Below are 24,117 nucleotides of genomic sequence, written 5' to 3' on the forward strand. Positions count from 1 at the left end.
AAGAAGTTTGGATAAAAAAATACTTTTGTTTTAATTCATGTCTAACTTCATAGAAATCAACAAATCATCATGAAATGTATATAAATGTTTTTTATTATAACATTTTTTTAATATTTATATAAGTACAATGTTATTTCGGCATAATTTAAATATGTAAAATCGTGTTTAGTTATAAATTATTATAATATTTCGTTAAAGTATCAATACATAGTGACCATAGCTATTAAACTGTAACCCGCCTTATCCATTAGGATAAGGATTTTCATAAGAAAACATCATGAAAAATTATAATTTATTTGTACAGAATTTTATAAAGTTCTCACTAGACTACTATTATAGTTAATTTATAGCCCAAGTTTACGTTATATAAAATAGAGACAGATTATAAAAATGAAATTTTTCATATCATATATAAAACTCTTTCACCTTAGTTTCTTCAAAACTATAACACTCCATTTCACCTAAGGGGCGCCTTCTTGCTAAGAAAAACTTGTACTCAGTCTCCAAAATGGACCCACATTGCGTAAAAGCCAAGTTTCATGAGTAAAAGTATAAATACATAACATTTCGATCGATATGGAAATAATAGACGAGGAATACAATAAGAATACTTTAGTCCTGTTTCCGATATTCTCTTTCATAGGATTTTGTTAACATGCTTTTAAAATCTGCTCTCTATGAGTCAAGCTCTTTTATGAATTAAGGCAAGTAATCTAAAAAGCTTTCTGACAACGTTTTAATTGCTTACTAATTTATTTGCTTTTAGTACGCCGTTAGAACTCAACGTTTTCTGGACTCTTTTATTGTTGTTTACTAATCTGCTAATGTAGACTATTTGACAACAAAATGTTCAGTAGATTTCAACATTGAAAGACTTAATCATAATATTTTCATACAAATAATGTTCAGAGAAATGGTTGGAAACATTTTTAATATAGGCGCTATGTACGTTACTCGTTTAAAATAATAAGAATTTAAAATTTTACGTATTCTAAAGCATTTTGACTAAGTTTGTAATTGTTTTTACATTTTAACACTCAAAACAGACCTAAGGAACGCATGAATTTAAGGAAAACATGAAATAAGTATAATTACTTTTTAAATACCCTAAAAACAGTATATTATATGTTAAAGAACTCTTATGGATAGCTTTTATAACTTTCTAAAAGCGGAGTCCTCGTGCGAATAACCCTTTCAGCTCTGGCACGATGTACGGGGATTTTAAAATCAATGATAAAAGCCTAAGTCTAGCTGAACAAACACAGACAAACAATAAATTGTCTCTATGGACCAAACCACAAACACACTTAGACAGGTGCCCGCGTCACATCATTTTGAAAAGGGAAAGGTTCAGGAATTAGGATTGAGTGATTTAGAAAGCATTAGAGTTAGTAAATCAAATAGTTGTAGCATCACCTGTTTGCGAACGAATGTTAACTGTGAAACAAATAAATCAATCATTTAATAAGGGGAACCAAGTTCGGGACAATTTGTCATGGCTCTGGTGGTCTACCGTATCTGTTAAGTAACGTTTCTCGCATACATTATGAATCAACCAAGTGTCCAATTTTCATTAGTCGGAGTTCAGTCCTATACAAGACGTTAATTATTAGAATAATTTAAATCAGACTAATGTATGTAGCTGTGGATATCAATTGAATTATACATGAAACCGCTACATATGATGCTTCCTGGCGCAGATTGTCAAACCGTTAACCACAATCCATTTACGTGTATTAGTAAGACCATCAACCAATGCGTAATAAGTGATTCTAAACCACAGAAGATGTTGCTGTGTTTGAATATATGTAGTGTTTTGTAATTAAAGTTTACTTTCATGTTCAAGTAACATAGACATTTGGATCAATACACCTAAGGAACTTTTAAATGGAAATAATGTATGGACGAAATGTAATATTAATAGTGTTTTGCATTTAAAGTAAGCATTATAAAAGACAGGTGTGTAGAAGCAAAATAAATCTTTATAGATGCTTCCAATATAAACCAAAACATGCCATATTGGTATGAGATTTACTGGCACATTCATTTCGTTGAAAGCCCCAGATTAACGTCAACCTTCAATTACAATGGCGGCGTTGTAATCCCAAAAGTTATGTACTAACATTTAGTTATTTGTGAATAGTTTACAGTCCATATATAGCCATTTATTCGCACGTATTCGTTACAGTTTTTAATTATAATATATCTATGGGGAAACGAATATTCAAGTGAACGGCTACCATTTCTGTTTGCCTTTTAATCCTATATTTCCTTTCATTTCGTTTAATTTTTTTCACCTCTCTATTTGATTCTTTGTTCCAAAAAAATATATTCAGTAAAAACCAATATGGAGACTTTAAATTATTATTTGGGAATAATATATTTTTTTAACCACATTTTGTTTAAATTTATCGTAATATATAGAAATAACATGATATATGCATTTTTATTTTGAAATAAAATTGAAATCAAATACCAATGATTAATATGAATGTGGTTGGCGGTCAAACATCTATGTTACTCGTATTACACTCAAATAATGTTAAATCAAGTTAAAACTAAATAAAATTATTAATCTATTTTCGTTATACATAAAAATCGTACAGTGATCTTATTCGGTAATAAGCCATCATACGTCATCATACGTCTGTCGCAATTCTACACAACTCTATTACATTATAATTAAACTAGAGAGATGTCTGGTTCTCCTCCATATATATCAGTACAATATATAGATATGCCAAATTTCATGAAAATGGCTTCAGTGATTCAATCATGCAAACGTAACAGTACTACAGGCAATTCCTTTAGAAACTGGTATTATACTCGTAATGAATGTTATATAATGCTAATTTCCATTTCATTGCACATGTTCTTGATAAACTATTATATAACTATTTCTTCTTCATGACAATACATATCAAAGGTGAGACTTACTTAAGATAAATATAAATAAAAATTCAAAACATTCCTTTTATTCTTAGCGGGCCCACTTTCATCCACAAACACGGTCCGATTATCCGCAGATTTGCTACAAAAATGATAGGCAAATAACAATATTTTAGGCAAACAAGTTACACATCCCTAAACTAACATCGGAAGGGCCCTGGGGCCCTCTTTTGCGAGCTGGGTCTATATTACAGTTCGTTACGTCGACGCTAGACCATCCGTTATTTTTACCCCTTACATATTTTAATGCCCCCAAAGGAGATTTTCTTACCGCCCTTTTAACCGTTTCCAAGCCATTGGACGACTTACCCAAATGAAACATTCAAATCCAATTTTTAGTGTCGTTATTGAATTGTACGATTTAAATATTATCTCGATTTCTATCTTGAATAAGTTAATTGGATAAAGTCAATAATTTAAAAACAGTCACATAAAAACAACAAATTTTAGACTCGTTATTAAATATATATTTCAGTCCGTGCATTAAATCAAAATCGTCCTTGTATATCATTTTTGTTTAAAAATTAGCGCTCTAATATAATTATAATACTGATATATCGTTTATCATATATATGGAATGTACATTAAATATGAAATTAAAAATTCTTACAGCCTATTTTAAAATTTCCTTCATAAAAATTTCTTACCTACACAAGACTGACGACAATGAAGAATTTCATAAAGCTCTAATCTCCCAACTCTCGGTATGTTCTAAGGAAGAAATTAATAATATTATGCGCTTTAATTAACCTTTGAGATGAAATTAATCAGACTAGAAATTGCTTTTGCAGGTGACGTTGGGGTGTGCACGCGAAAACAAACCTTGATGCAATGAAATAATGATACACGAGAAACGAAGCAAAATTAAACATCTTAAGTGAAATGGCTTGGATTTGATTTAAAATTAAAATATTGCTTTGAGCAAGTTTATTGAAGTACGGACCACGCGACGCGTTCTTGAAAATTATATCCACATTTATTTCATACATGTTATTATTTCGTTTTTATTACACAAAATTTCTGTTCATATTTCGATAAAAAGAATTAAACGAGAATCATTAGTAATTGAAATCATATTCATAATATCAATATGACTTAAACCAGACGCGTTTCAAGGAATAATAACTTTTAATCCTTCCTCCTAAATTGAATTGAATGTCAACAGTTCGATAGAAATTTAGCTTTCTGTTTTATCTCGGATGATACCAGGGATTACCATTTAATTAATTAAATCGCAGGTAGTTTTGTAATGGCCGCGTGTATGTATCCTGTATTGTTTTCCATGAGCCGTTTACTTTTGTAATTAAGCAATTTACGAATTACTTTTTTTTTGTAATATTCAGTTGATGTTGAAATTTTTGTTAATTCCGATTCGAGAGCAATGGTTGCTGTTTTATTTATGAAGCAAAGCTTTTTGAGAATTTGATTGCGACTTATAGACGAGACGAAACCTCTTAGCACTCAATGGATTCACCGTGCAGGTGCCGGGTACATCGCGTTACAGGGAGAGGATCTTCAACAGTGCATGGGACTTGCGACCCAGGTGTGGGTTTAAAGGGCCCCTCCCTATCTTACGCAGTAGTTGTAGTTAGTATTAGTCAGTGAATTTTTCAATCACGATGTGCTACTTTATAAAGAAATACTAAACTTATTTTTAAAATATCACATCATATAGTAAAATATAATAATTCTATTTCTTGAATCATGTATAATTAATAGAAAATGGTGACTTAATGAAACCATTTAGTTACTTTTTATATTGCAAGGTACAAACGAAATTGAAATTCTTATAAGAATTTTAAGTACCCAGTTTATATAATATTAAAACCGGCTAGTACTAATTAACTTACAGTGAACATTTTTAAGATCGGTTATAAAATTAAAAGGGCGAAAATTTTAAATTGCTTTGTAAGACCAGTAACGCCATCTCTTGGAATACTGAAAGACTCGCAGGTAACACTAGCTGCAAGCCGAGCCAGACAACAACCATTAAATTTGTACGCTTCAAGCGATTGCAGCGCTACAGCTCTAAATGGAACTACATAAAGCATTCATATAATAAGTCTGTTCTTACTAACCTATAATGTTGCAACTGTGTTAGCATAAATACCTGAAAAACGTAAAGTTAAATTAAAATATTTTTTATTATAGTAACATTAAAACTATTCATAAATACCAACAACTCAAAAAAATATTTGTGTATGTTCTTAAAATAAAAAACCTTACATTTTAAAAACTACTAGTAAAAATAACACGATTAACAAAAATCTATTTTATTACAAATAAATTAATGCAGCGCTTAAAAAATCAAGCAATGCTATATAAAAAGTTGTATAAATAAACATTTCAATCAAATATTCCCTGTTTGCTCTACTGTGCACACAGCGGTCCGGCAAGATTGCGTGTCGGCATTATAAACAATCTCCGCTGCACTGTTTACTGCTTCCTCTTGCACAGATATTATAATAATATTCATGCAATACTTCAGTACCATTATACTTTAGCTACTGTTGAGTAATTTAATTAGTCAAATTTATTATGCCGATGTTCACTTGCAATATGATGACGTCATAATTAGGTTGTTGATAAATAATAATTGTAAGTATATAAAATTATGTTTTAAAAATTTCCTTTTCAATGCCGTACCATTTCAACCTTGCAGAAGAATAGGCAATTTTTTTTTAACACATTTTATGCTTAAGTAAAAACGGTTGCAAATAAAAAAGATGCTTTTGACTTATTGTAACTATTATCGATAACAAGAAATATTTAACTGTTGGATTTCACGGTACATTTCTAAAAGGAGGTTTCTGAACTAACGAATATGAAACATATTTCAAATCACGCATATATGTCTGTATATACATATGTGTGTATTTGTGCTGCTATAGCGGTAAAGAGGTATAACTATAGTTTTATAGCTATAAAAATTGCTGGTGATATATTTATTAAACATAAAAAATTAGACAAAGCGTAATTAGTTAAGCTAATTATCAACGACCAAAAATGTAATTTCAAACAAAACACTCTCCACATAAATTAACCTAATGCAATCTTTATTAACATAATCCAACGTAAGCGGATCCAAACAAAATGTTAATGAAAACACTTAAAATGTTTTAGTTCAAAATATTATAAAAACTGTATGACTTATGTACATGACTATTGAAATAGTTATTTTTAGCCAAATAAGAAACTCTTCAAATCTGCGAACATCACTATACCTAACGAGTTAATTAGGGTCAAACCTCAAAGAACTTCTAAGGCGACCTTGTTTGCTCTGACGCCTTGCCGCAGATGATTCTTTACAAATGGAAGTGATGGACATTTATTTTTTCTTTGTCATTTTCTATAATTTAAACACCAACACAATAAAACCTATTAACATTTTATTGAAAATACAAAATTTTTTAACCTTGCTATTGAATCATCATCGATTATATATTAAAAAATTTCATGTGCCTCACGGAAATGTCTGTTTTTTTAATAAATATATTGTATTTAAATGTAACCAAAAAAGTCGATAAAAACATTCAAAATTCAGGTCACGTTTATAAATAAGATTCATGTAACGAATTGTTATGTATGTATAAACATTCGAACAATACGTATAAATTAGAACTAAAACTGAAATCCCGCGTACGTCACGCCACCGCCCTAAATACCTACAGAACACATAAATAATGCAACTCTAACTGTTACGTCAGATACAGATCCCGTCTGCAGGCCAGATCGCATCTGAACTATGTATTGTACCCCGTTTAGTTTGTTCATGACGTGTTATTAACCTTCGTGATGAATGGTTGCTGTATGAGAAATAACTTTGATGAGGATATATCGGATGTATGGAGTTGGACTTGTAACTTTTCGCAAGTTTCATGATTACTGTCCCTTAGACGTTCGAACAATTATTGAAAGGAACTTAATGACAAAATCATTTTCTTTGTACAAATAGTGTATTAGTAACGTTAACCCTGACTAAGTATTATTACAAACTAATATAATTTATTATGTAAACCTTGTGAGACGCGTTTGAACCAAGCGAAGACGACAGGCACCCTCGCAAACTAATATTAGTTTCTCATTTCACTCGCAACGCTGTAAATACCGTACTTTAGTGTTTTGGCACAACCCAGTGACAATTATGGCTAAGAACGTTTACAGAATGAAATCGATTTTCATTTAAATATGGAAACTCGGAAAATATTAAATAAAATATAATGATCTAACTAAAAAATGCTAATACTAGTTTCATTTAAATGAATACTCACGAAAATCTTAGATCTCATTAAAAAATGCTCGTTTCCAGATGTGAGAATAGTGTGTTTTGAATACATTTAACTTAAAGTTGTTGACTAAATCTTGTCTTCGAGGAAGCGAGGTACAAGTATTTTACAAATAAAATGTAATCGGTGACTTCATTCAAAAAGGTAAATATTTCAGAATATAAATTTTAAATAAATTCTAATGTTGCCAGAATTTTTTGTAAGTTCATCTGATAGCAGTTCGTTCTTAAAAAAAATATATTCCCTTTTGATTTTTCTCAACTATTACTCAATCACTAAATGTATGTTATGAATGTGTTATACTGAAAAGGGCATAATTTCATTAGATCCGTTATATCCTCAGGCTCAAGCATTACAATCGACCCAGATTCGATATTTGGTACGCGTATAGCGATGCCATTAGGAAGTGGCGACAGGAAACCTTCGGAATGCCCTGCCGCCTTCGCACGTTCAATGAACTTGACTCACTCAGCCTTTGACATTGAGCACACTTACCTTGGCAAGTAGCTACTCGACCGAGCGCTCTTGTTTTAGCTAATATATTTTTAGTAATTTATTTTTACATCACAGATTTATATTTTTTCAACCACGGATATACGAAGTAGGAATTTACTTCATTAAATTTAATTTTTAATATACGAGGTCATTTAATTTAAACTGTAAACATATGTAAATTATAACAAATATTTGCGGCATTAAAAGATATCATAACTTTGATTATTCAAATCTAAAATTATAAAACAGAAGTAAATTCCAATTCGAAATTCGAATGCGAAAGTTGAAAAAGTTTTTATTGAGTCTAAAGTATATTTAAGTAGAATTAAAGCTACTTTTAAAAGTAAACACAGCATTGGCACGAATTCCTTAGAAATGAGAGGTTGAACGTTGTGAAGCTCCCGACCGTAGGTAAAAATGTGGACTGTAAATGGAGCGAAAAATTAAATTTTAAGGGAATTCCATACACATATTTGAAACTATTACATATGATGACAACATTATGGTTTAAATATGTTATATAACAAGTTTAACTAGTGTTTATACAACGAATCGTCATATGCTTATTGTTACTATTATTAACAGATTACTGTTTTCTACCAATTTTGTATTAGAAATATCAATTTCTTTTAGTCCACAATCTACATCACATTTCCTAAGTTATTACTATTAACAATATATGAATATAAGTTCAAAAATCTTACAAACTTGGTGCTAAAGATTAGAGAAAATTCAAATTCAAATAGAATTCATACGTATAAAATAACTTATTATTAGAGATTACAATAACAGTAAAAGCAATCATTACAAGTTAAGATTACAGGTTTAGTTAGTAGATTATCCCTTTAGGTGGTAGAGTCTAGCCATCATCAGTTAAATGCAAAAGCCAAACTAAATACGCGGACTGACTTATGACGGTGTCACTGTCACAGACCGGCGAGATTTTTTGATGTATTCTGAATTAAATTATAATGTGTCAATTTCAAAACTTTTTTTTCTGTGACAGGTTGACTTTTACTCTGCCAACAGGACAATCCTAACAAGTGGTCAGAATATTCGATAAACTCCGAACTTTTACTCTACAATAGCTTTACTTCCCTTAGTATCAATGCAAACAAGTGTAGACGTCACAATTTTAAAAAGGTGTTATTGCTAAAATTATTATGTTGTTTTTCTATTATACATAAGTATAATTACATTTCTGATCGATTCCTAAACTGTGGCTTAAAGTAAGAAATTACTGAGAGTATCTGACAGATGAATATTTTTTTGTCATAATATGAAAACAATGACCTCTGGTTAAATAACATACATCGATTAAAAATGTTACGATGCAAAACATAAGCCTAGATTCACGAGTTCTTATTCCTAAAATATAACGTCAACTGTTTATATGAGGAAACTATAAAATCTGGATAATCATAAAAGCAAAGTTGGGTAGTGGCCAACCGTACCGACAATGAAAAATAATTCGATGTATGACGACCGTAAAGAAACTGGATCAAAACTTTTCGGGTTTATTGCTTGTAGTTATATTTATCTTTGAGATATACATCGAACGTTTGATTATTAAAATGAAGACTTTATAGACATATACATGAAACATTCAATAAAGACTCATTGAATGTTTCATACAGCCACATATTTTTAAACCACAATTTACTTAATAAAGTAATGAGAAAGATGTAAATCTTACGAAATTAGGGACGCCTACATTATTGTGAACACTTCAGTAGCTTCATTTGTGCAGTAGGATGAATAAATAAAGTTTAAATACAAAATAAACACTTTCTTTTTTTATAAATTCATGTATAATACATATCTACATTTATTTATTAAATGGTCAAAAACTTAAACATAACTAAAAGAGCGATATTTAAAAATTTGAAATTTACAATAATCAATTTATTAATAATATAAATATATGTGGTGGCATGTGTCGAATATGTAATATATACAAAACAAATAACTATTTTTGTTCCTAAAATTTTTTTTTAATTTGTTAAGAATATTACAGATGCCAATTGAAAGTCACTTAAAACTTTAATATATTTCAACGTTTAGTATTTATTTAAAACGCTTGTAATTTAATTCAAAACTGTTAAAGCAAATCTAAAAATCTTAAAACAAACCTTGTAATAACAATTTATAAGTGAGCTTTACTGATGATTAAATTTTTTTTTTCAAATCTTTTGTTGGTAAACACGACGCCACGTCGTAAGATTGTCCCTGGAATATTTTTAATTCCTTAATCGATATCGACTAACAAAAGGGTAGACGTAATATAAAAGCTTTTTAATGTTATAACACTTATATCTTAAGTATTAATTTGAAATGACATGATTAAATAATACCAATTAACGGCAATGTTTAGTTATTATAACAGTTATAAAACTAAAAAAATATTCGTAATGATAAAGTATTCCTCTTATTAATATATAAAACGATAGATTTCATAGTGAATTTCAAATTCGAGAAAATCAGCAGGTAAAATACAATAAACAGCACTTATCTCATACTCAACAACCTTTATTTGCGAGACACATTATCTATAATATAATAAAATTTAAGTAGTTTCGTGGACATAACATTTTCTTGGTAGGAGAAAATTTATTTGGTATGAATTTTTTTTTTTGTGGTGTATTATCATAACGATTATAGTTGAACGATAAGGCTTATTAAATATAAAAAGTTTGAAAGAATAATAAAACAAATTTAGGGTAGTTGGGCACTTAGATTTAGTGAACAAGTAAACAACGCTCTGCAAAGATCCCCGTAATGACTACCACAAGTTTCGTAAGTAATAAAAGTAACAATGGAGAAATAAATCCCGTACCTCCAAAGGCGGCTGTTTCAGGATTTTTTGTTTCCAGAGGGACAATATTTGCACGTGTTTAACTTAGAAACCAAGAGAGGAAAACCAGAACAAAAGATTGAATCGGTTGGAATAATTTATTTTAAAAACAATTTTTACGATGTTTGTTTTTAACTATTGGATAAATATTTAGAAAACCAATACATTTGAGAAATCTAGTATATACGTAATGAAGATCACCGCACAAAACCAAATGCCGTAATTAAATAAAGGCAATTAAGGCCAATTTGATTCCACGTTCATACAGCACGGACGTGAGCATGGTGTTAATACTACAATCCAATCAAGCTGTTTTCGTGTTTGTATTGAAACAATAACGTCTATTTTGGCTTACAACCACCTGAGTGACCATTATCATTGAGTGTTGGCAACAATTCTATGCACTAAATTTATAGTTAGGCGAATATGACTTTCATAATAACTTATTAATAGAAACAGATGTCTGATGAAGTTAAAGTAAGACTTTCAAAAAAAATTATTAAAATATATTACAATAATTATTGTCATGTCTAGTTAAAATACACATATGTATAATATATAGCGTGGTGATTAATGCTCTAACCTTCTCCATGCGAGAAGAAGCCTTTGCTCAGCAGTGGGCTCCGATAGGCTGATGATGATGATGATGATGATGTATTATGGTAGTAGTAGGTAGGGCCTGGGAGTAGTCAGATGATTGCTATGACCGATTGGGAAAACGCTGTGGTCCCCAGTTCGTAATTGCGAATCGAATCGGGAGCCTTTTCATCTCCGATGCCAGCGACACCCAAAAATCGTTGCTTAGTTCAGACTTATGGGGATGGACTTATTCAAAAATATATCGGTAATAAAAACAACATTGTTCCGATTTCTCATCATACAAAAAAGAAAAATAAAAATGTGTTACTTCCGTTCGTACATCATGTACCCAGTATATAGAAAAGAGCAAAACTTTCTGACACCAGACATTCTCAATTATTTGGAAGAATTTATATGTTGGATATAATTGAATTTTAAGGCAACCCAGATAATAAGTTGTTTCTCTGACCAGAGTGGAAAAGGGCAATTTATATAGGTCTGCTCACTCCTTTTGTCTCGAATTCAACACTTGACAAAAAGGTTTCAGTCACGTCCAAAATCCAAAACCAATTTTTGTGAAATCATGGCAAAAAACCTTTTAACGTGTCTGACATTACGCACTTCTATCAAAGTTTCCATCATCTGGAATAGTTAGAGATTATGAAGATGGGTAGCCAGCGTCCTTTTTTGGTCGTCGTTAAGGATTCATACTCAGAGAGCTGGCCTATTAATGCGGGTGTGCCGCGAGTCTTAGAGTTATTCATACATTTCAACGATATTTTGCAAACATACAATATTGTTGTTGTGCAGATGGCAGTCAGGTGTCATGTTCTAGGCTGGTCGAGCAAATATCCCCCGCAAACGAGTGAAATAATGCTAAATGAGACTTGTGTCTAAAATTGAGACCTTCTTGTTTATAAAGTGTATATTTTTTTAAATAAATACTCGTGTATGTATGTGGTGGTTAATAGGAAATTATTGAATATATATACTAAAAATAAATGTATATTGCCAAGTCTGTAGAATATAAAAAAATGTTCATATACATAGGTATATTGTATCAAAAATTGTACAATAAAACATTTCTTTTACAATAAGGGAGATGTACTAGCTCGTAATTTATTAAATTATTATAACATATAAGAACAGTCAGTAATAAACTTTGCTCAGAACACAAAGGTCTTGTTTAATGCCATCATTACATTGTATTTTACTTTGAGATGTTCCTCATATAAAACAAGTAAGCTAAACTAATTTTAAAACGTGTTAAAAATTACATATAAAAGGTTGACTGACGTATAAAAAATGTAATATTATATTTTCAATTAACTGAAAATTCAAATAAATAATACTGCAGTTAAAAAATTATTGACGCGAACAGGACTTGAACACGCGACTTCCGGGATATCACGTCCCAGTCGCTATGCCTGTTAAGCTATCATGCCATTACGACTCAATGAATTAATCATTATATATAATTTAGCTGTCATATTGGAAACGAGTTGCAATATTAGGGTTTTGGAAAGGATATAAACTCAAAACGGTTAATATTCAAAACATAATTATATATTCTGATTGTTATAAATTCAATATTTGTTTGAAACCTCCAAAACGTGAATATTATGAATTGAATGAGTAAATGAATCATGTATAATTTTGATGAGTTTGACACGTATTTATAGTAGATATTTATAAACGATTCATATGCACATGATACCTTTTCGTAATTTAGTATCTGTGTGATCCTTTTAAGTTTATGAAAATTCATTGCTGTACTGTTTCTGAAAAAAGGTTTGCTTCCTTTAAATTGAAGTGTCACAAATATAATTTCTTTTTGATCTATATAGATTCCTATACCACATTTTAAAATTATACATGAATGTTAATTCAGATTCTAAAATAAGACATGTAATAAAAATATGTTTATTTTTGTGAAACCTTTCGAAACATATTGAATTATTAGCTAATACATAATTTTCCACGCAACTTGGCCTGTTTTATGGAAAGTTTGGAAATCGTGAATATATGTACTGTTATCATATGTACAATTTTTACTTTTGACTGCTAGTTTCATGTAATTTAAAGATATATAGAATCAAAAACGTGCTCACTATAATAGTTTGAGTAATTAATAAAATAAATCGCGAAACCAAAAGTTAAAAAATAATTTAAAAAAACAATTTTTTTCTTCAGACACACGTCAGTTTTGTTCATTTTTTCTATTTATAATGTCAGGTTAAAACCACAACAAAGTATAAAAAGTGGGCGACCCCTCTTATTGGCGATCTCATTAAAATCAGGAAGACTCGCCGTTTACCTCTCTGTAAAGCTACTATTTTTTTTACCTCCCTCGGCCCTCAGTCCTCTTTATTTGTTCACAGCTTGAAAAGAAATAAATAGCAAATAGTACTAAGACGGTAATAAAACTAAGTCACGATTATAAAAAGGACATTCTAAAGAAAGATAAGACTTTTCCAATTACGTAAGCATTCATTCGAAGCTCGATTTTATTATAGCGATTTATTTCAATGTTCCCTCCCAAAGACATGAAGACCGAGTATAATGCAATACGGAAATAAGTCATGACAGTAAATTTATCGTTCAAATATATGTCCGGTTCTGGGCCAAGATTCACACAAATAAACAAACATGAGTATTAAACTATTAACACGGGCTGCTCTTACAAAATACGATGACATTTCTGACAGTTTAAATTAATAAATGCCACACTTCTTGTGACTTCCACCAAGCTGTATACGTTTATATGAAAGTGAAAAAAGATGTTTATTTTGAAAAGTATTTTAATGTATTTTTAACTAAAGCGGATGAAATTAAGGTTGAAATATGTATTTTAATATGTAACTAAAAGAAATCTACTATGTTTTAAGATATATAGGATATCTAACTGAGAAAAACAAGAAACCACAATTTTACAAAAACTTTTAAGTTAAAACGTGGAATAATCCGCATTCCTCCACGATTGCAAGAAGTGCTAATTTTAAAAAATGTTAATCCTCTCTTGGCAATCAAACGATTTGTTTAAAATTTCATCTAACTTTTTAACGTAAGGAAAACTTTTTAGATGCTTTCTCGAGGTAAAAGAGAACAGAAAATATAGAACACAAAAAGAAATTCGCAACTGGAAATTTAATAAAGTTGCATCAGTCTCGATAATCAGAATTCTCAGAAATGTTAGATAAAAGATAATCAACGTTAGAGTTGAGATGGAAATTGTAGTTGTGGTCTAAGCACTAAGCAGGTACTTGAGAAGTAATTTTCGCCCAATTAGACTGCTGAACACGCCTTGTTCGCGTCACTGAACCAGGAGATTGCTTCCACCTTCATTCTTATGAATCACCCTGGAATTAAAGCTTTTATCTTTTTGTGTTGGTGTTTTTTATTTATTAACCATACAACACTCAAAAAGACGCTTTTAAAAGTTGGAATAAATCTTATACTAAATCCGTAAGTAAAAAAATGTTCCACATAGATTTAAAGTAATTAAATTGAGAAAATATAAATGTCAGATTCGTCTTACTTACATTAACATGCAAACATCGAAATAGAAACACTATTCTCATTATTTGTGTGAAGTGGCCCACGTCTTCATGTCTTACTAATACACCAATTAATAGCAGCTGTTCACATGAATTTATTTATAAAAAATAAAATTCTGTAGGAATTACTGTCTACACACTTGTAACATAATTTCAAAATTCCACGAAAATATCATACATATCTCAAACTTTGGTCTCCTATTCTATTTCTAGATGTAAATCTCTTTTTAGACATATTTATTTACCATAATTGAATATATTTTGGCTGAAGAACGTGGGAGTGACAGTAAAATACATTGCTTATTAGCGTAATTTCTTAGACAAAAGTATAATCTTAAGTCCCGTACAATTTATTGTTTTCACAGTTCTAAATACCTGTCTGAAGCTATTTGGAAACTGCAACATTTTATAAATGTTAATTGTCACCCAGAAGATTTATAAAGAGATGTCTGGGTAACAGCAATTAATATCTACCATCGCGGCTAACTGGCACTTTAAACAAAGATTTACTTGCGCTGTTTATCACGAATTGGACAATTATCTAATTCACAGATGAGACGGGAAACTATAACAATGAACGTACAAAACACTAGACTGAATCCATTCTCTAGCAATCACGAAAATCTTTTAAATATCACGAAATAATTACGTATTACATAACATTTATTATGGGCAAACAACTATTTACCGTCATATAATATTCGATCTTAAAATATGATTCGCAAAATCATGTACGTTTTATCAAAACGAGAATCGTATACTAAAGTGTTTTATCTGTAATAAAACAATATCGGACATGTAAACTAAGCAGTGGCTCTAATTTACACTCAACAGATGGCATTCAAGTGGTGATCTTAATATTCATTATCGATAACCGTCCGTTCTAGAATAATATAACATCGTTATTACATCATCATCTTAAGGATTTCTGCGTCAAAGACTAATACCAAGAAAAGCTGGCTGACCTCAAAATCAAATGGATTAGGTTGGTCTATGAAAGACATTTTTGTCAACAAATAACACTTTTAAATCCGCATCTTTGATCGAAAGCCAACAGAAAACCGAGATAATTTAATCGTTTACAGACAGTTATCAAATCGTAATGGGCCTCGTAAATTTTGTCTTTAATGTGGATCACATTCTAACGTTCTGGTTTTTGGTATTCTAGAATACTTTTAATTATATTTTGGAAATTGACTTGTCTCATAGTCGATATTTCACAACTAATATTTACTTTGTGGTTAGTTATACTTACTTTGCGGTTAGTACACCAAATGTATTTGGGAATAATAATGTGTTCTATATAATTCAATTTAAATAACAACTGGCCTTTAATGTAAAATTGAAGTAATGCTGATAACATTTAAGGAAATTTTTTCCTAACTTTCTTCAAATGAAATTAAATACTTCACATATTTGTAAAAAGTAGATTTCAAGGCTATTAACAAATATTTGAAATACCCAATTTGAATGTATGGATGGATTTTATATTAGTTTTTAGTAACAATAAATAATTCTGTCAGAATAATTAAGTTGTTAACTTTTATTACACTATAAATAAATTATACAAATAATAATAAACAATTATGCTATATATGGTATAATAAAAAAAGCAGAGTCCTTCGAGCGTAAAGAAAATTATTTGGAGTGCATCGCATCTATGTTGGTTTGGAACGTGTATCGTGTAATGATCAACGCGATGCCAAGTCGTAAACAGTGAACATTACACAAAATATAGTTTCACTTTGATAATTTATACATTCTTCAAGTAACGCATCGTAAAATACTCCAATTATTATGTATCTCACATGTTCTGTAGCAAATTTAATTCAACAATTTTTCTTCCTTGCAAAGCTTAGTACAAATGTCTACCAAAAACAAATCATATGAGATGAATCAATATATAATAACGTTTGTTAAAAAAATATAAATTGTTGTTATTTTATATTGAAACAAAATTATTTTTCATAATATAATATTTGATTTCCTATGCTTCATTTTGATGAGTAGGTATTAAAGATGGACATATTTTTTAAAATGTCATGAGTAGAATACTAAAATAATTAAAAATATAATAAGTTAAAAACTATGATTTTGAAGAATAATTGTGAGCTCCCCTAAGAAATCTAAAAATCAGACTAGTTTACCTTAGAGAACATGTGTCGAGAACAAGAAAGAAGCAATCCTCTTAGAGAGGGTTACTTAAGATTACGTATTAACAAACCCGCAATAAGTACACCACAATTCATTTATGAGACGTGACCAATGGAATGGAGTGATTTTTTTCTCCTACACCCACTTAAAGATATAAATCCTAAAATCACTGTTTTGTTATTTAAGCTAGTTAATTGCTCCTCCTGTAGTTCGAAGTAAATTGTTGTGATCTTTGTAACTCTGGTTATATACATGTACTCTCTACTAATTAGTGTTAATATTGGTAAAAATAAAACATAATAATATAATTGATGTAGAGTGAATTTTCTTTAAAGTTAAAAAAAAAATCATTGTACGTTAACACTTTTTACATTAATTTCAATATTAAAAGTTTTTCTATTATTTTTGAATTTTATAAGTCCGCTAAATATAAATCATCTCCGTAAACTCAATCCGCCAACGTCATCGCAAGAGCACAGTTTGTATTCAAACTTTGCGAGATGAGCGAAATTATATTTTAAGCTTTACTTGTAAACACTTCCCAAAAACCCATTTGAAATAAAAGATTTAAAGAAATAGAGACAGTGAAATCATTATTTTAATAAGACAATATACATATATTGACTTCCATATTAAGTTATCTAATTCTATAGCAAAAAATAATCTAAGATTTGTATATATACTTCTAAGACTACAGGTCCTAATCTCTAGAACAAGGCTGAGGGAGACAGGTCTCTACAACAAATTTAAAACTTACTTGGTACAAATCAAGTCGTAGGCGCCTCACTAACAGCTTCGTAAGTTTCTGTTTTAAGTTTTTATATTTTAAATTATTTGCCAGCTAAAAACTTTTCATGTATATAAATAAATATCAATAACTTGCTTTTGAAATAAGGAACTCAAATTTTTGGGTCTGAAATAGCCTTATTATTCATCTATTTATTCAAATTATAAAGGTTAGTAATTACATTTTTTCTACTCCACTTATAAGTAAGCAATTTGTATTTTTTATTTATTTTAAACTTGAAAATTTAAACTATTACACGTTACGTAACAAACATTTTATCAAGAAGATAATTTAGAAAGATCATAAATTTAAACTTTAAACATTGAGCCTACACTGACAATAACAAAAAAAAACAAAAACGGGTAAGATTCAAATCTTTATTTGCAAGTCGTTAAACAATTTTTTAAGCATGAAATGCGCGCACCCAAGAACTTTTGTCTTACTTTTTAGGCCACCCGCTTGAAATAGAATTATCACGTAAATTTCATTTTTAACACCGAATCCCAACAACGAAAACTGTCTAAAAGAATATCGTGAAGTTGGCATCCGAAAGTTAAATGGAAAAGTTCAGAATTCAAATTGACAATCTCAAAAAGAACGATTGTCCAACCTGTGTCGACTAAGCAGGAACGAATCCAGATCTAGTACCAATTATATTTATATTTAATTATAATTATATGTTAACGTACAATGGACTTTCTTCTGAAATGATAAATACAAAAAAATAATAAATATTAACGAGAACATTTTATATTGCCTAATTATGGGACGTTTTTAGATTCGTTACCCAAACAGTAATGACTTAATATTTGCTTGGTACCGTATATTATATTTCTGTATAGCTTGGCTTTTTCTTTACTATCAAAGTAACAAAATTTTGCCAAATAATATTAAAATATAACAATTACTTTTGTAACCAATACCTAAATATACACTCCAAAATATCTGCTTTGAAAAATAAAACAAACCTACAGACAGACTCAAGAATGAATCTTTTGAATTTAAAATTTACCTGTGTAGGAACTGAACCCGCATCTATAAATTACCCAGACATTTACAGTCAAGCAGTAATAAGAGCAAAACGAATGCATTCTGAAGCGCATGCAAGCTTTCGCATGCAATGAAGATAGCAATCTTGGGATGCACGGCTGCGTTTGTCGGCGTATTGCTTGCTGTATTTAAAAATTAACGCTCTAAGTATTATGATCGCACGGTAGTTGCTCTATTCGCTTCGTAGTAACTTCGTTATAGACTATTTCGGAGTTAAACTCATTAGTCCGCACATACTGAGACTATGTTTATAGTGTTTGAAGCAGAATTTATTTTCGACCCTGCTCTTATTATCTGTTTTGTTAGCAAATTTAATGTAAACAGGTATGAATTTTAAAGTGTTTGTTTAGTTATAAGAATAATTGGTTGTATTTAGAGTTTTATTTTTTTAAATAACTAAGTATAGAGTTAAGAAACGTTATATATATATAATAATAATAATATTCCCTTATATAAATGAAAGCATATAACAAAATTTGTAATTTAACGATCAAAAAGTTTTAACTGACCCAGCAATCAAATGGGAGAGTAATTAAAAATCGGATCCTTATAGAGTTCAAACCGATGTTGGCAAACATCTATTTATCTAAACTTTTCTCAACATCATTTTTCTTGTTATTTGTAGATGGATTTTTGGAAATGTCCATTTCCAGCGAATAATAGACATATTAAGATATGTATAAATAAAATATTCTTAATATTATTTATAGATCAAACATACATATAGTATCTTTATGATAAACATATTTTGTGACGAATTACAAAAAACTTGTATCTCACATTTCAATTTATATTATAATTTCCAATTTTAATTCAAATAATCAAATGCTACCAGGCATATTATAAGAATATATCCTCTAGCGAGTTCCCTGAGCGGCAGACGAGAAACCAAAGTATCGGTATTCAAAGCTCCCTTTAAAATATATAAAATTGCATTACTTATAAGAAAATGCAAATAAAATTTATGAACATTTATGGATTAAATAATGACGCATCGTAGAAACGGACCATAAATACTTTAAGGATTTACACCTTTAACTTTACCTCCTTTTAATACAAATAACAAGTTCTTATTTTAATGACTGTTATTACAGATTTTACTGCTTTAATATAATGACAATAGTGCTTAAAGTATAAACCTAATAAACCGCTACTTATTACTGTTATCTCAACTTAAACTGTTTGATCTATAATAATGTTATTATGTTGTAAAGTTTATTAATTTTATTTGAGTGAACCAATTAAAGGTTACTAGTGGCCAGATTTGAAAAATGTATTTAGTATCAAATAGTTCATTTTTGAAATTAGACTATAATACTTTTACGCTAGGATCAGTGTAATATAGTTTTGACGTCACAAATCATTTTTAATTAATATCATACAGAATGTTAGGTAAATATACGGGAATTTATGTTATGTTCTAAAGTTTCACTTTAATTGCGAATAACATCATAATTAACTTTTATTATTAAAAGAACATTAAATAAAAAGCATTAATGTAACTGGTTATACAAAAATCTACTAAAATATTCTTTATAATTTCATAGTTTAATTCAAAGCACATGTCGCTTATTATTTTAATCTCACTAAACAAGCCTGACGAGTCATACATCATCTCGACAATGACAGATCTAGAAATGTCTGCTTAATTAGTATTGAGGCAGTCATATTTATTAAGTCGTTGATATACTTGTGAATGAAACGATTAATACAAACGTAATCTATATATTGAAAAAGGTATAATAAAAATAAAGTTATGATATCTTTTACCTTTGTGTAATGGACAATGGTACTCATAGACACAAAATATGATATAATTATATAAAATTAATATTCGAATGTCTATTAGTTGAGCAACTGTTAGATGTAACGGAAATAAAGACATAATATATTAACAAGTTAAACGCTAAGTTAAAGTAACAGTTGCTAAGCTGTGAGCATTTAATTATATGACGACAAACTTTTGAGCTCCAACTAATTTGTTATTCAGGGGTGTCCCGACTAGAATGATTACAGTTTTGACAGTATTATTTATATAATACACGATATATGTCACTTGGACGTAACTCTACAATTTTATTTACACGTAATATAATAATAGACACAGGGGGAATACCTTACGTCCGTATAAAGAAAAACACAACGAGTTGTAGAATCAGTAGCATAAATTTCTATACTTGTTTACTTATAAAAGAGAATAGGTCATAATATTTCAATACAGTAATATTTACATAATATTTACAAAGTACTATTTATTAAAATAATATTAATATTGTGGACTAAATTACTGAAGCTACTAACTTCCAGCAGAGAGCAACAAAGAAATCGACGGAAAACCTATCAAAACTTGAGAAAATTCAATAAAGGCACTTAGAAAGTTTGTTAAACCAAGTAACGGGAATATTCCCATAAAAGGACCTCAATTTGTGTCGCCGGCAAAATAAAAAAATATGAGAAACCTCGATGCCGCTGAGGTAAAACGACTTTACGAAGTTCGCCCATCAATGTTGCTCCTAAGCATATATTACGGGATAGAAGTAAGCAATGCAATTATTAATTAAAACATTAGCGCTTGTAAGTAATGTTCCTTGACTAGAACATTGGTTGTTGGTTTTCGATTTCTTCTTGAGTTTGAATGAAAAAATTTGAGACCTTATTAAGAAACAGGAGTATGTAAAAGTAAATTTGATCTAGGTATTAGATGTAATTTAGTTATACCACAGTAATCTGGTTGCCAACAAATTACCTAAAATGTTAAAATAAAATGAATATTTAGATTAAATAAGTACCAAGTGAGTCATATAATAACGAAAAGTATAATACACATATCAATTGTCGACCGTTTAGGTCCAAAGTAAAAATTAAGGCTTATATATTTGAAAATAAAATTAAAAAAGGGTTTCAATAAATGTTTTATTCGTGCATGCTGTAGCCTTAAACCCAATCCAGAGTCATTGAGGTGGTACTCTAGTTAATATGCACGTGGAAACTCACACATACATACATGTGTGCGTGTGTGTGTGTTTTTTTATATATAATCCATTCAAAGAAAGACCTGTATCTAAACAAAGTCACTCAATCCATTTAAGCAATTAGAGGGAATTCTTTTCTTAATGGTCACCGCTTATAATAAACGTACCCAAGTACACTAATATTTTTCTTTTATTAAACAATTTATACTATTAATTCACTTTTTTGTTCAAACTATTTATTCTTACGTTAGTTAAAAACGTTAACGTAATTTTGGATGATTTAATAAATTTCCACAACATCCGTAAGTCTATTTTCAAAGCGGAACTTACAAAGTAATACCTACTATTAACAGTTACCTATTGATATATCGTCGAACAATATTAAATTCAGATATTTATCAGATCTCATAGCCCAATACACGAAACTTCTCTTTGATTAAAATCATTCATTTATATATATTCTGTTATCTTTTAGAAGCTGTTTCCGGAAAATCCAAAATTCCAGATGGATAATGTTTACGGATAAGTCACACATCAATAAACAGGGTAGACCATGCCAAACATACACAAACGGCACCATAAATCAATATTGGTACTACAAATAAACTGTTACACTGCCCACTAGCCTATATAAGATTGAGATATATACGTTCCACATATCAATTAAAACCAAACTTAAACCAACATTATATTTATAAATGTTTAGAATATTTATGGGCTATTTAATTTATATGAATTTACACGCTTCGTCATAGATTATTCCTTAAAAAATATCCAGACGTTATATGGACGTTAATTCAGTAATTAATACATATATACAGTAATGAATACATATATTTCGATCATACGTATTCAACTGTTAAGTAACTAGTTAGGTTGTATTGAATCTATTGATAAAAAGTTCATCAAATCAAATTAAAACGATGCCCCCGTGCAGTTTGCAAATCAATTTCATATCTTTGAAGTTTATTCTACTTCGAAACAATGTCAGACTTTTATAATACTAGAATTAAAATATATATATATATATAGAAAGAGAATAAACAAATCACAATGCTTAATAATGTCGATGTCATATTCTAAAAGCAAAACAAAACGTTTTCTAAAATGCACATCAATGGTTAAACCGACGCCGCCCCGCCATCATTAATCAAATCACGACTATGCGGTTTAATGTCAGACTAATTACAGTTTGCAAGCGGATCACTACACAGTTGTAATTATTGCATAAACTTGTATGTGAACGCTTTATAAAAGATAATACAGTCACAAGCCATCGAACGTGGCCAGAAGTTTTACAGTTCCGTCAATCAAATCATTCAACAATCAATCAAAATACGAGACCGAGATATTTTACATATATTAACGCTATATTATGTAGAAATTAATTTCATCCTATGTCATTTAATCGTGAATTTATAATCAATATTGAAGTAACGTAATGTGAAAATAGATTATTTTTTGCAAATTTGTTTTATACAAATATACACAAGTTTTAAAAAAATTTTTAGAACTAAAATAATATACTTCTTATTGTATTTAGAGATATTGAAAGTTGATTTGGTAACATACATAAAAAAATTATAAATTCATTAGTACATAATTTATGTGTGATAACATACCATTCACTGAAGTCAACGGTGGGTGCTAAAAGAAATAAAAACCTTAGACGCTGTGCGCCCAAATACTCGTAAAAGAGGTGATAAAAAACCAACAACCCGACTTAGGGCTTACATTCGAATGCCTTTGTTTATGTTCTCGCGACCAATGCGTACATTTCTACGTCGTATTAAAATGAGTTACCTATTACACTACATAATGTAGTGATTTATCCTTACTTAGCTTCTTTTTGTTTATTCAATTCAATTATTTCATATCCAGTAAGTATACACTATGCCTGTGTGATGACAATCTTTACTTTACTTTATCTACATGTTTAGCACTAATTTCTTCCTTGCCAACATTATTTTTATGATATAAATAATGTTTGTTATTTCGATTTACAACTCCATGTAATAGAAGCAGCAACAAGTTGAAAGAAACTGTATTCAATGATAAACTGTTTCCATACATTTTTATGATACAGCAATATTATTGAAGTGTCAATAATTGATATGTTGAGTTTTAGTTAGTGATTACAGAGAGAACCGTAGTATTATATATAGGTTTATTTAAAAATGCTCAATACAAATGTGTAAACCGCAACAAGACCCATTCAACCATGTCGATCTAATGAGTGCTGTAAGCTAAACTCTATACATACATTGAATTAACAGCATACGCTGTTATTTTCAGTTGTTTGTTTACTTTTTGTACTGTTTGTAAATAGTAACCAAAAGTTTTGCTTTCAAACATAAAATGGCACTATAAAGGAAAATTACTTTCCTATGATAGTTCATATGTTACGTCGGTAAAATTTTCATAAATTAATAAA

At 29.6% G+C, this 24,117-nt stretch overlaps 1 protein-coding gene across 5 annotated transcripts in view; it reads right to left on the reverse strand.

Moving 5' to 3' along the window:
- Positions 1–24,117, reverse strand: part of LOC116765674 (polypyrimidine tract-binding protein 2) — a 244,960-nt gene that overhangs the window by 174,054 nt on the left and 46,789 nt on the right. Inside the window, exon 2 of one of the 5 annotated variants that reach the window (XM_061521834.1) lies at positions 5,028–5,059. The exons of the other annotated variants lie outside the window; for them this stretch is intronic. The gene's annotated coding sequence lies outside the window, so the exon portion shown is untranslated. The remainder of the gene's footprint in view (positions 1–5,027; positions 5,060–24,117) is intronic. 5 annotated transcript variants of the gene reach the window in all.

The sequence above is a fragment of the Danaus plexippus genome, chromosome 11 (assembly GCF_018135715.1).
Source record: "Danaus plexippus chromosome 11, MEX_DaPlex, whole genome shotgun sequence".
In the NCBI taxonomy this organism is placed as follows: domain Eukaryota; kingdom Metazoa; phylum Arthropoda; class Insecta; order Lepidoptera; family Nymphalidae; genus Danaus; species Danaus plexippus.